Source organism: Cervus canadensis, chromosome 9 (genome assembly GCF_019320065.1).
Source record: "Cervus canadensis isolate Bull #8, Minnesota chromosome 9, ASM1932006v1, whole genome shotgun sequence".
Classification (NCBI taxonomy): domain Eukaryota; kingdom Metazoa; phylum Chordata; class Mammalia; order Artiodactyla; family Cervidae; genus Cervus; species Cervus canadensis.
Window position 1 is genome coordinate 62,649,465 of NC_057394.1, and position 11,903 is coordinate 62,661,367.

The 11,903-nt window shown below is 42.0% G+C and overlaps 1 long non-coding RNA gene across 1 annotated transcript in view; it reads right to left on the bottom strand.

The window, feature by feature from the left end:
• Window positions 1-6,694, bottom strand: part of LOC122447529 — a 30,958-nt gene extending 24,264 nt beyond the window's left edge. The window contains exons 1-2 of the long non-coding RNA XR_006271267.1: window positions 6,452-6,694; window positions 2,093-2,216 (exon numbers count right to left, since the gene is read on the bottom strand). This is a non-coding gene — a long non-coding RNA (uncharacterized LOC122447529). The remainder of the gene's footprint in view (window positions 1-2,092; window positions 2,217-6,451) is intronic.
• Between the last annotated feature and the right edge of the window lie 5,209 nt (window positions 6,695-11,903).

The following is an 11,903-nucleotide window of genomic DNA, read 5'->3' on the forward strand; positions in this document are numbered from 1 at the left end:
ATGGCTGGCTATGGAAATAAAGGCAAGGGGCCAGGAACTGAGGAATGCAGACAGCCTCATGATGAAGGAAAAGGCAAAGAAATGGAGTCTCCTAGGAAGCCTCCAGAAAGCAAGAGTCCAATTTTAGCCTAGTGAGAATCCTATCAGACTTCTCACCTACAGAACTGTAAAGATAATATCAATAAATGAGTGTTCTTTAAGCCCCCAAGTTTTTGATAATTCATTGCAGCAGCAATTGTAAATAGATATACTTGGTCAAAATATGTTTGGTTGAAAACTATTGCATGGGCTTATCTGAACATAGTGAAGTGAAGTCACTCAGTCGTGTGTGACTCTCTGTGACCCTGTGGAAGGTAGCCTACCAGGTTCCGCCGTCCATGGGATTTTCCAGGCAAGAATACTGGAGTGGGCTGCCATTTCCTTCTCCAGGGGATCTTCCCAACCCAGAGATCGAACCCGGGTCTCCTGCATTGCAGACAGACGCTTTACCGTCTGAGCCACCAGAACTCAGAACTATTGCCTGGGCTTATCTGAACATAACAGGATATTAAAAGAGCATTGTGGTTCTCACAGATCTGATCAGAGGCTTGAAAACAGAGACTTGGCTATGGTCAGAAATCAAGGTAGCTCTGAAATACCAAGAGATGGGGTGCAGAAACTATAGTAATAATTCCATTCTTAGGTGTTACTCCACCAAGTCTATGCACAATGGGGAATGAATAGCTATGCATTTCGCCAAAGGAGTTTAGATCTTATCCCAAACAGCTCAGAGAGAGACAGCCCTAAGCATTTTGTAACTTTATAAAGATGAGGTTTTCCATTCAGCTTCTCCCTAAATCTGTACATTAGTTTCCCCTCTTTTAAATGTAGCTTCTGGTTTTCTCTTGGCGTTCAAGTCCACACTAAACTCCAGACGGATAGCAATCTTGATGCTTTGTAAGTCTTTGCTCCTTCCTTCCCTTTCTCTCCTTTCTTTCTTCCCTCCCTCCCTCTTTCTCCCATTTTTTTTTCCTTTGTCTCTTCTCAGTCGTTATGGAAAAAAAGAAAACACATTCCTGGGAAGTTCTCCAGTCTTTTTTTCTGCTATATCTTTTCACTTACAGTCCTCTCTGCCTGAGTTGCCCCCTCACCCTCTCTGTTGTCAAACTGCCACTTATCCTTCACCGAGGTGAATTCTCTGATCTTTCTCTAAGTACACCAGGAGGAATCATTATCTTCTTTTCTCCCCCACTGGTGGTTTTTTAAATCGAGGTATAGTTGATGTATAATATTATGTAAGTTACAAGTGTACTAATATAGTGTTTCATAATTTTTAAAGGTTATACTCCATTTATAGTTATTATAAAATATTGGCTATATTCCCTTGTGTTGTCCAATATAACCTTGTACCTTATTTTATACACATTTGTGCCTTAGTCCCCTGCCCCTATATTGCCGCTCTCCTTTTCCCTCTCTCCACTGTTATCCCTAGTTTGATCTCTGCATCTGTGAGTCTGCCGCTTTTTTCATTATATTCACCAGTTTGTTGTGTTTTTTTTTTTAGATTCCACATATAAATGATGTAATACAGTATTTAGCTTTCCCTGTCTGACTTATTTCACTTAGCATAATGCTCTCCAAGTTCATCCTCTTTGAGGCATTACTGTGTTGTCTCTGACACTGTAACTACAGCATCATTAGAGACTTTAGTTTTCTCTCCTTCTCCTTCTACCAGACCCTAAGCTCCTTTCAGAAGTTATCATCAGTAATTTAGCACTGTGACTGGTCTCTGGTACTGCCAGTATGTTCTCATTCCAGCCTCCACATTCGGTATATGGTATGAAATGTAAGATATATTTGGTGAAAGAGGACAGTATTTTCACTCATTCCTATCTTGCCTCAAGTAAAGATTCACAGAAAACTTTTAGAAGAAGCAAAGGATTCTAAAGTTGATTACATCTTTTTGATATAATCCTAATTCTATAGGATTCTCAAAGGGGCAGATACATTTAATGTCTTCCTCCTACCCACTTCAAGAATCACTTCTAGGGGGCCAGGAAGGTACAAGTGTGATACTAGTGTGATACACTTGTGATACAAGTGTGCTGCTAACCTTGTTTTTATTGTACTGTGGAAAGGTGGGAGCAGGAGCAGGGGATCCTCACTTAGATTTTAAGGTGGGACAGAACCTTCTGGAAGAGTCTGAGCACCAGGAACTCTTAAGGGCTTCAAGAAACCTGGAGGATAGTAACAAGAATGTCAAAAACTTACAAAACTAGAATTAACCTTTAAGTTTCATGACTGCTTATAGAATTATAGGAAACAAATAAAAGTTTAGAGCTGGAAGGGATTGTCACAAACATTTTAAGACAATTTCTGACCCATCAATTGTTACGGATTACTGATGAACCTTGTAGGTGGCCTTCTTCAGTGTTCTCCTCATCTCTTATCGTGACATCGCCAATGGAAAGTTCCCAGTGAATTGCTGCTTTAGGGATGGGGCTAGGAGGGGAGGGAGATGTAGCTATTTGCTTTGCCCACGCCTGGAGGCAAAAGCTAAAAACACTGGAGACACAAGGACAGTCTATCCCCATTCTCAAGATCATTTATTTATGTTTTCTATCCTTTGCTTTATTCTAAAAATTATTTAAGATTCTATGTGAAAACATATGTACAGTGCTACTGTACATATGTGCAGTATAATTGAAAAGACAACAAAATCAGAGACAAGATTAACACACAAAATCCTTGAAATATATTCCCTGAAGAGGATCCAGATTTGGCTCTGAACTTTCTAGCTGCCAAATAAAATGAAATGTAATTGATGACAACGTGTAGACTGTCTAAAAATGAAAACAAATCCCTTTTTTTCAGAGACACACAGCTCTTGATATTGAGAATTGAGAGAAACCTCTCCTGTGACTTCCCATGGAGATCAACACCCTCAATAATAATTTCTGCCGTAAATAAAATGACAAGTGTAGAATGACTGCCTCCTCTTACCTTCCTGTATGCAAGTCAAAGAGGCACAACGCCAAAGCACAGCTATTAATAGGATGCAAAGAACCAAAGCAGGAAAGTCGAAAGCAATGTTTTTTCCCCTTAGCTCTTTAAGATTCAAGGAGGAGGAATGGACTCCTGTAGTCTTAATGTAATCTTCTTGGAGTGACATTTTCTACAACTAAGTTTTTTATTTGAAAAAGTTCCACAAAGAAGAGTATATAGTCTGTATAGAACCTAATTTTCAGGTTACTGACAAAGGGAAGTTTCCTGCATACATTTTAAGGGTAAACTGAGAGAAGGGCAGGTTTGACATCTCTTTAGACATTTTATGAATAATAAGGGGTCTAACCAGGACATGTGACTGCCCCGGTGGTAGTCCCACCGTCACACAGGGGTACCCTTAGCAGGGCCAAGATCTTCCCCAGAAAGTAGTTAATTATTTAACCTGAACACACAGACAATTCATATCAGAAGCATTATGGGTTAATACATGTCCACAAAATTTTCACTGGAAAATGTTTCCATTAAGTGATGTACATCACCTGAAGTGTCCATTTAAAAAAAAACAAAACCTCAAAGACATAGTCTAATTTAAAGAACTAACGTAAAATACTATTTAATACAAACTAGTTAAAATTTAGAATCTCTGAGCTCAAAATGACAGGATTCTGGAATGGCTGATGTTCATAATTTGTTCTTTCTGTTTGTAGGAACAGCTGTCTAGTTTGACATCAAACTATGTCATCAATTTCCAGCTATGATGGAATATCTGTGTTTCTGCTGGAAATAAGAAGCATTAAAAAAAAAAATATATATATATATATATATATAAGAAGAAGACTTGTTGCAGTCCCGCCAAAGCAATCAAGACATAAAGATCCAAGGAAAGGGAACGGCAGAGAAGTGAGCTGACTTCAGTGTCAGTTTTTCTCCTGGGGAGTTTTCTGAGCCTCGGTCCAGAGTAAGAGATGAAATTTTGGGAAGAGAACTGCTAAAAGACAGATGATTTAACAACTAAAAACATTAACTTCTGTAAAGAGATAATTAAGTGAAGAAAAAGTAAAACAGGCATATAAAAGTTTCTAATCATACCCAACTAGGGAAGATAATCTCCCTTCCCACAAGTGACCCCCAAGGGATTGTGACCTCTGCACCCTGATAAACTCAGTACCCAGATCAGCAGTGGGTGGGAGGTTCACTCCCCACAGAGTCACCTGTCTACTGCACTTGGTACTGCCAGCCCGGATGCCACCCTGGAGTGCATGTCCTGTCCAAAGGCGGCGTGGAGCACATCACTTCTACTTCACCCCTTTGGGCGGGAGGGGGCCGGAAGAGGAGGCTGGGCATGTCCTGAGGTGCCAGGGAGTGGGAGGGTGAGTGTTGAGAGCCCATCTGAGAGAGGGGAGCTGAGATGGGCCCTCCTGTGGGCCAAGCCTCCGAGCCATCAGCATATGCTCAACTGACTCACTAGACTTCATTTTAAAAACACAAGTCAGAGATAAGATGAAGAGTTTTAAGACAATGGCATTAACCACAAGCATAAGACACTTGTGAGCATAGGACACTGTGACTGCATTGGTAGCATCCCGAGGAACCTGGCCTTGGTTAAAAATGCTGTGTTCAAGGTTATGTAGCCTGGTCATCATCTGCTACCAGTCTTCTTCCTGTGCCAAGCTCTTTCCAGCTTCAGCCTCTGTTTTTTGATGTTTTGTGCTTCATTTAAAAACACATTCTTTTTCTTGCTACTAATTAGCTTTAACAATTCCTCATGTCTGAACTCTTCCATAGAAAAGGTGGAATGAAGGTATGGCTTATTTTCAGGGATAGCATGTGAATATTCTTAAATAAACAAAAAAATATATATACATCTTCACTGGTTTTAACTGGGTTGGGTTAAATTTTGTCTCTATGATTCCCCATGCTATTTTATTTTGATCATCAAAGACACTATTTAATTCTCCAAGGGACCTCTTCTGACATATTAGTTTTCCTGGTTTTAAGTGGAAAATTAGAATATCACACTGGTTTGCATACCTAGATCTGATGAATGAAAATATTAAAAACTGAAGTTCTACTCAGAAAAATACATTTCAAACCCCCAAAGAGGTAGATGTGACTTTTCTGTTGGTTGTCAAGATTTCTTATAAAGAGTGAAGCCCAAAACCAAAGAATCATACTGAAAACACTTCGGGCTAAGATTGACTAATGTCTGTAAAGGCCCTCTTCTAGAAACTTATGTGAGATTCTAACTCTGGCAACCAAGACGGGATTGTGAAATTATAACTTCTCATGGTACAGCTAACACACTTTGTTTCCTGGCTCCAAAGAAAAGTATAATCTTAACATGTATCCAGTACCTCTTAAAATACACTCTGACTCATCCCTCAAACTCCAGGCCCTATATTCCTGCTATAAATTTGATATTTAAGTACACGTTGAAGCCTCAGGAGATGTGAGCTTGGTTAGCAGGGAGCCCTATTTATAATCTGCAAGCTCCATTTGTTTTTCTTATCTTTCGAAGAGATTTCTGGCTCAGTTAACAAGGTGGAGTTGGAAGCTTTAGCAAAGAACTCGGCAGTTTAGGCAGTATAATGAGGGAAAGAGGCCTTAAAGGAAGGGAGGCTATCGAGCCCCATGACAGTGAGGTCAAACAATACCAAAACGTTGGAGTCTGGAGCACAGAAAGGTTTATTGCAGGGCCTTGCAAGGAGCTGAGTGCCTTATGCCTTAAAAACTATGAACTCCCCAAAATGTTTTCCAGCCAAGCCCTTTTCTAGGAAAGGTGTGCGAGGGTGTGTGTGTTGGAGGCTGGAGGGGGGGGGGTGACTAGTTGTTGCAAACTTCTTGGTATCAGATCCTGTATTCTTGAGGTTAGGTCATGGTCAGGTTATGATATTCCTGCAAATCACCACCAAAACAAATGCTATTCTCTGTTATGACAAGAAAGGGCAAGGTCCCAAAGCTCAGCTTTCACCCTTCGAGGTCCAGGCCTTGGCTAAGCAGAGGAGGGGTCTCTGTGCAGGCCAGTCACCCTGCCCCGGGAGCACTTGTCCAGCACCAGGACTGGGTTCACCCGCCACCACCCGGGCCTAGTTGAAGAGGCAGATCTCAGCTGGCGGGGCGCTCAGGGCCAGGTGCCCAGACCCTACAGAGCCTCATCACTGAGGCAGGCAGAAACCCAAGACACAGCCTGTCTTCAGGCTTTTTATTTACACCGGAGAGAATCAGTTGTATGGGATCAATAGGAACACATGTTGTAGCAAATACCAGTCAGGTCAGTTCCCAGCTCCCAACAATTGCCTTTCTTAGAAAACAGCCCCACCACAGAGCTGGGCCTGAAGTAATGCTGTGCAATGCCCTTGCAACTTAACCCTGACCTCCGGCTACCTCTTAGGGGTTGACAACTGATCTAAGCTGTACCAGTTTTTGAAACTTGAGTGGAGAGACTGAAGCCGGTTGAAGCTCTTACCTTAATGGCCGCGTCCGTATACATTCCAGTTGATGGGCCCGCCGTGGGTCATGTAGGAGGGCCTGGGGAGAGGTTTGCTGCTGCTTCAAGGCTTGGGCCTGGTCAGGGGTGGCCGTGGAGAGGGCCCGGGAGATCTAGAGACACAGCCCTCAGTCTCTTCCAGGGCGCCCCCAGCTCACCCGCCAGCGTGGGCCAGAGGCCTGGAGGGCCCGGGACTAAGGCTGCCATCCGCCTCTTACCACACGCTCTGCGGCAAGGACCACTAGGAGCTGACTATTGGCTGAGCTGGGCCTTTAACCTCCCGCTCAGGGTCTCGCGATAACAACTATGTGCCCGCCCTCTCCAAGGGCCAGCAAGACTGACTTGATAACCAAGCGTAGACAGCTAGACAGGGCAGTTAGAAGTCATTCTCTACTTCCCACCCTGCTACCCTCCACTTCTCTTGCTAAGATCTCCAAAGCATACCTTGTTTTACCTGTCGAGTACGTGGGAGGGGTGGCGATAACGCCAATGATGCAGTGTTGGGAGGCTTTGGTGACAGGAGGAGAAAAGGAGTTCCCAGAAGCTTGGCTGGTACGCCCCGTTTCAGTGTTATGCTGGAGAAGGTCGTATTGACTTAAGAGAGTCGACTGTTACATATTTTGGTAGCTTGAAATGCCCACGGGAATTGGTATATACTACAGATCAAAGCCCCCATTCACCCACCCGGTAGCCCAAGATTTGGTTTACCAGGGCATGGTTTCTGATTTTACTACTTTCTAGAAATGTTCTCTGGCTCCCTCTTATTGGAGGGAGTTCTGTGGCTCTTTCCTGGTGATGCTCTGAGGCCCTTATCTCCATTTATCACCATTATTTATATACCTGCCTCAATTCCTAGTCATGTGGGCCATAAGGGCTAGCACATAATAGATGCTTAACAAATGCCCCTTGTATCAGTGGACCCATAAAATACATATTTGCAACTCACATTAAAACTAAGAAAAGATAGATCGTCACTAGCAGCACTGTTTTTTCATTCCTTCATTCATATATGGAAAATGAGCTCCTATCAGATAACAATGTACTCCGTCCTGGGGATTTACCACAGAGTAAAGCACATTTCTTTTCTTCAAGCTCACAGTTTTTTTGAGGAAAACATGTATAAATAATCACACTACACTTACATCTATGTATTAATAATAAAATATGAATAAAAAGTCACATTCAATTTTAAGAATGAATGTGTTAGAATATGGGTGTGTTTTTATAAGGAGTGTGTTAAGAATCATCTGTAATAATATGAAACTTGAAATACTGTAGGTATCGATCAGTAAGGCACTGGTTAATTAAATAATAACTACCAATAAAATAAAATAATTACCAATAAAATGGAATGATATGAAGCCACTAGAATCAGGTAAGGTTATGGACGCTGATATGGAAAGAATCTCAAAGATGTATTTTTTCAAAGGAAAGAATAGTACAATGAAAAGTTGCATGTATATAATAATCCTTTTTTATTAAAATGGTATCTATATAATATATTTGCATGTAAGAATGCTATTACATGCATACAAAAAATTTTAAGGGAAACATAAGGTTGTTATCTTTAGAAGAGACTGTGGAGAGGTAGATTTTTTTCACATTTTAGTTTTGATATTTATATATTTCAATTCTCTATTATCAGTAATTGTAAATTTTATATAACCATTTGGTGGTGGTGGTGATTTAATTGCTAAATTATGTCTGACTCTAGTGACACCATGGACTGTAGCCCACAAGCCTCCTCCATCCATGGGATTTCCCGGGCAAAAGTACTGGAGTGGGTTGCCATTTCCTTCTCCAATAACCATTTGGTAATATTGATCAAAAATGTGTAAGTGCCTACCTTTCATTCCAATATTTTTACTACCGGGTACATATCCTACCAAACAAGAGCACAAAGGTTGATGTGCAAGAATGTTTGGCCCGTCACCTAAACTGGTGAAAATCAGGAGTGAAACACCCATAAACAACAGACAGTTTGAATGAATTGTTACAGTGCATCTAAGCAATGGCATATCAGGTAGTGGTAAAAATAGATAAGGTCTTGAAAAAAAAAGCTCTTGGTTACAAAGCAGTGTGTTACACCTTCATGGGTGGGGGTGGTGGTTTAGTCACTCTGTCATGTCTGACTCTTGCGACTCTGTGGACTGTAGCCTGCCAGCCTCCTCTGTCCATGGATTCTCCAGGCAAGTATACTGGAGTGGGTTGCAATTTCCTTCTCCAAGGGATCTTCCCAACTCAGGGATTGAACCCGGGTCTCCTGCATTGCAGGTAGATTCTTTACCAACTGCGCCACCAGGGAAACCCACCCTCATAATAATGAAAATATACATTCATATAGACAATAGTGTCACATCCAATGAGTGGATTCGGTCTTGGAGCAAATTCATCAGCTGAGAATCAACTCCAGTCAGAACTGCATCTATGAGCACTAGGAACACACCCAGCTCAGGTTCACCCTCCACAGGCCTGGAAGCAGCTCTCCTGAAGGTGAATGGAGTCCTGGCTTGTATTCCACAGGCTCTATCAAGGCTCTGTGCTCCATGGAGTAGAATATGTAGCCTGAATTTCTCTATTTGTCTTGCTTTCTCTTTGCAATTTTCTCCATTTCTACATATTTTTATAACATGTGCATTCATTGGTTTGGTAGGCCATAATACAATTACAACAGGTAAAGATTTATATGGAGAAAAAAATCTAAAGGGCTATGTGCCAAAGCAAACAGTTTACTTCTGAGAAAGGGGTGGAGATAGAAAAAGATAAAATACTTTTTCTTTGCGCCTTTTATACTGTTTGAGTGTGTATTATTTTATACTTGGTAAAGTATAAATTATTTTACACTTAGTATTTTACGTTAAAAAGAAAACTAAAAAACTGATACGGCTAACACAAACATAAGGAAGTGTGGAGGGGTATGAGACAAAGATGTGTTGAGAGACTGGATTTGATTCTGTCGATAATGAGAAGCACATGGAGATTTTTAACCTCTAAGGGTGGTGAGATTCAATTGACATTTTGGGGAGATAGGATTGAAAATTATAGGCACTGGTGAGAGGCAGACTTAGTTTATGAACTAGTTATCTTTTGGGTTTTATTTATGGTATGAAAATACTCCTTATCTAATTTTGGATGGAAATACCTTGCACTGGAAGTCCCTAGGGTACAGCAAATAAGTCCCTACATGGCTTTTAACAGTAGACCGAGGGTCGAACATTCAGTTCCCTCTTCCTTCATCTCTGCTGTCACCCTCATTTTGCATCCTGGCATCCATTAAGTGTCTACAGGTGTCTTAGCAAGAGGGAAATTCAGGCTCCTTCTGAGTCACACAGGTGGACCAACAGTGCTGCAGGAAAGAAAACCTCCCAGTAGAGGTTGGCCTTTCTGGGATACAGAGCTGGACAATCCCCGTTCTGAGGGTATCCAGGGTGCCAGGGAGTTTGGAAGCTGTCATTTGAGGGTGACCTGCATTGCACTCAGTGGCATTGACTCCTGGCAGACGGACCAGGGCGCTTTGACCTACAGGGATTTCAATTCCTTCACCTGGTGAGGTTCAGAGTGTGCTACTCTCCTCCAGGACAGGTTTGGATGAAAACCACTGTGTCAATGTAAGGTGGATGAGAGTCCAGTGGAGTACCAATCATTGGATTTGCAATACTTCATGTTAGGGGAGGTGGCCCAGAAACGCTCCAGCAGAAGAGGCAGGAAGAAAGGTTATGCATCATTTATGTGTTGATTTGATCCAGAATGTTGTCTGCTCTTTTTGGCAAATACTGCATGCTGTCCAGGAACGTGGCAGTGGGGCTGGGTGAAGTCCTCTGCTTTGAAAGAGACCTATTCCAACCCCAAAAAGCTTTGGGTGGAAGTTCACTTCCTATCCCTTGCTCAGATGAGATAGCTTTAATCTATAATAAGTCTGAGGCCCATGTTGATACCATTCACAGAGACTGGTTCTTTCATTATATACCTAGCCAGTTCCTAAGACAGGCCATCCCAGGAAAGATGGATCAAGACCATTTCTAGTGTCAGTCACATCATAGAAATTAAACAACTATCTTCCTTTCTGGTTCTAACTCAAATCCAGTCCACTGGCTCCATTTTTTCTACCTTTGTGGTAGCTCTATGTTGGACTTTTTTTTATCCTCTCTGCCACTTACCTTGATTGTGTGTACGTGCTAAGTAACTTCAGTCGTGTCCAACTCTTTGCGATCCCATGTACTGCAGCCCACCAGGCTCCTCTGCTCATGGGGATTCTCCAGACAATAACATTGAAGTGCGTTTCTCCAGGGGATCTTCCCAACACATGGATTGAACCTGCATCTCTTCTGTCTCCTGCATTGGCAGGCAGGTTCTTTACCATGAGCGCCACCTAGGAAGCCCTACCTTGATTGGTCACACCCTAAATAGATCATTCCAACGTATTCGTTCATTCATATATTCATTCATTTACTGTTTCAACAAGTACTGTGTGTGTTGAGTACTTGTGTGCATCAGGTACCGCGTGAGGAACTAGGAACATAATGCTGAACAAAGAGAGTCATGGCCCTTGCCCTCATGCTGCTTGAAGCTGGGAGCAGGATTAAAACATGAAACCGAGAATAACAGGAAAACACAAAGCCACACTGTGAGAAGGCAATGACGGAGCAGTAGAAGGAGAGATTACATAAAAGGAGAACCATCTGGTGAGGAAAGTCAGAGGAGGCTTTGCTGGGGAGATGACTCTGCTGAGCTCTTTCTTCAGAAAAGCCTGGCTTTTGGCCAAAGTTGATGAACTTCCTACCAGAAAGTGAAACATTTCCCAAGTCACTTTAAAAGAATGAGAAGTAAAGGAATCCTGTTACAGCATAGTTCTAGGTCAATGGTACTTAGTCAGCTATAGTCACAGAACTGAGGGCCACTCAAGTAACTCTGAAGGACAAAAATAAATAAACAACTAAAGACAGCAAGCAGAAATACCCTGCTCTGCCTCTTAAAGGGGATAGTCCCTTCCTAACACCTGATTCTATGAGGTTAAAAAGACAACCATTTTCCACTTACTTTGGGCACTTTTTCCTTCTGAATGTTTTGTTCTGTCGCCAGCCTATTAAAACCCATTTCCAACCTTTTTTTTTGTTTTTTTTTCCAGTTTTTCAAGGTCCTTTGGGATTTTGACCAGCAGTTATTTCTCTCCTCACAAAGAGACCTGCATTAAGCTCTTTCTGACTAGAATGGATTGAGTTATTTGACTTTCAAGCTGAAGGAACTTTGGGAGGTAAAAACAGGTGTCAGGCAACGCCTTCTGCTTTCTGGAATCCCAGGATGGAATTTCCAGCCATAAGCAAAGGTGCTAGTTAACATTTCTGGATGGAGAGTCTGACTAACAAGCTCCTTTCTCAGGAACCAGGAATGACAGTTGCCTGGCACTAGTTATTAGCAGCTGTGGAATCGGACC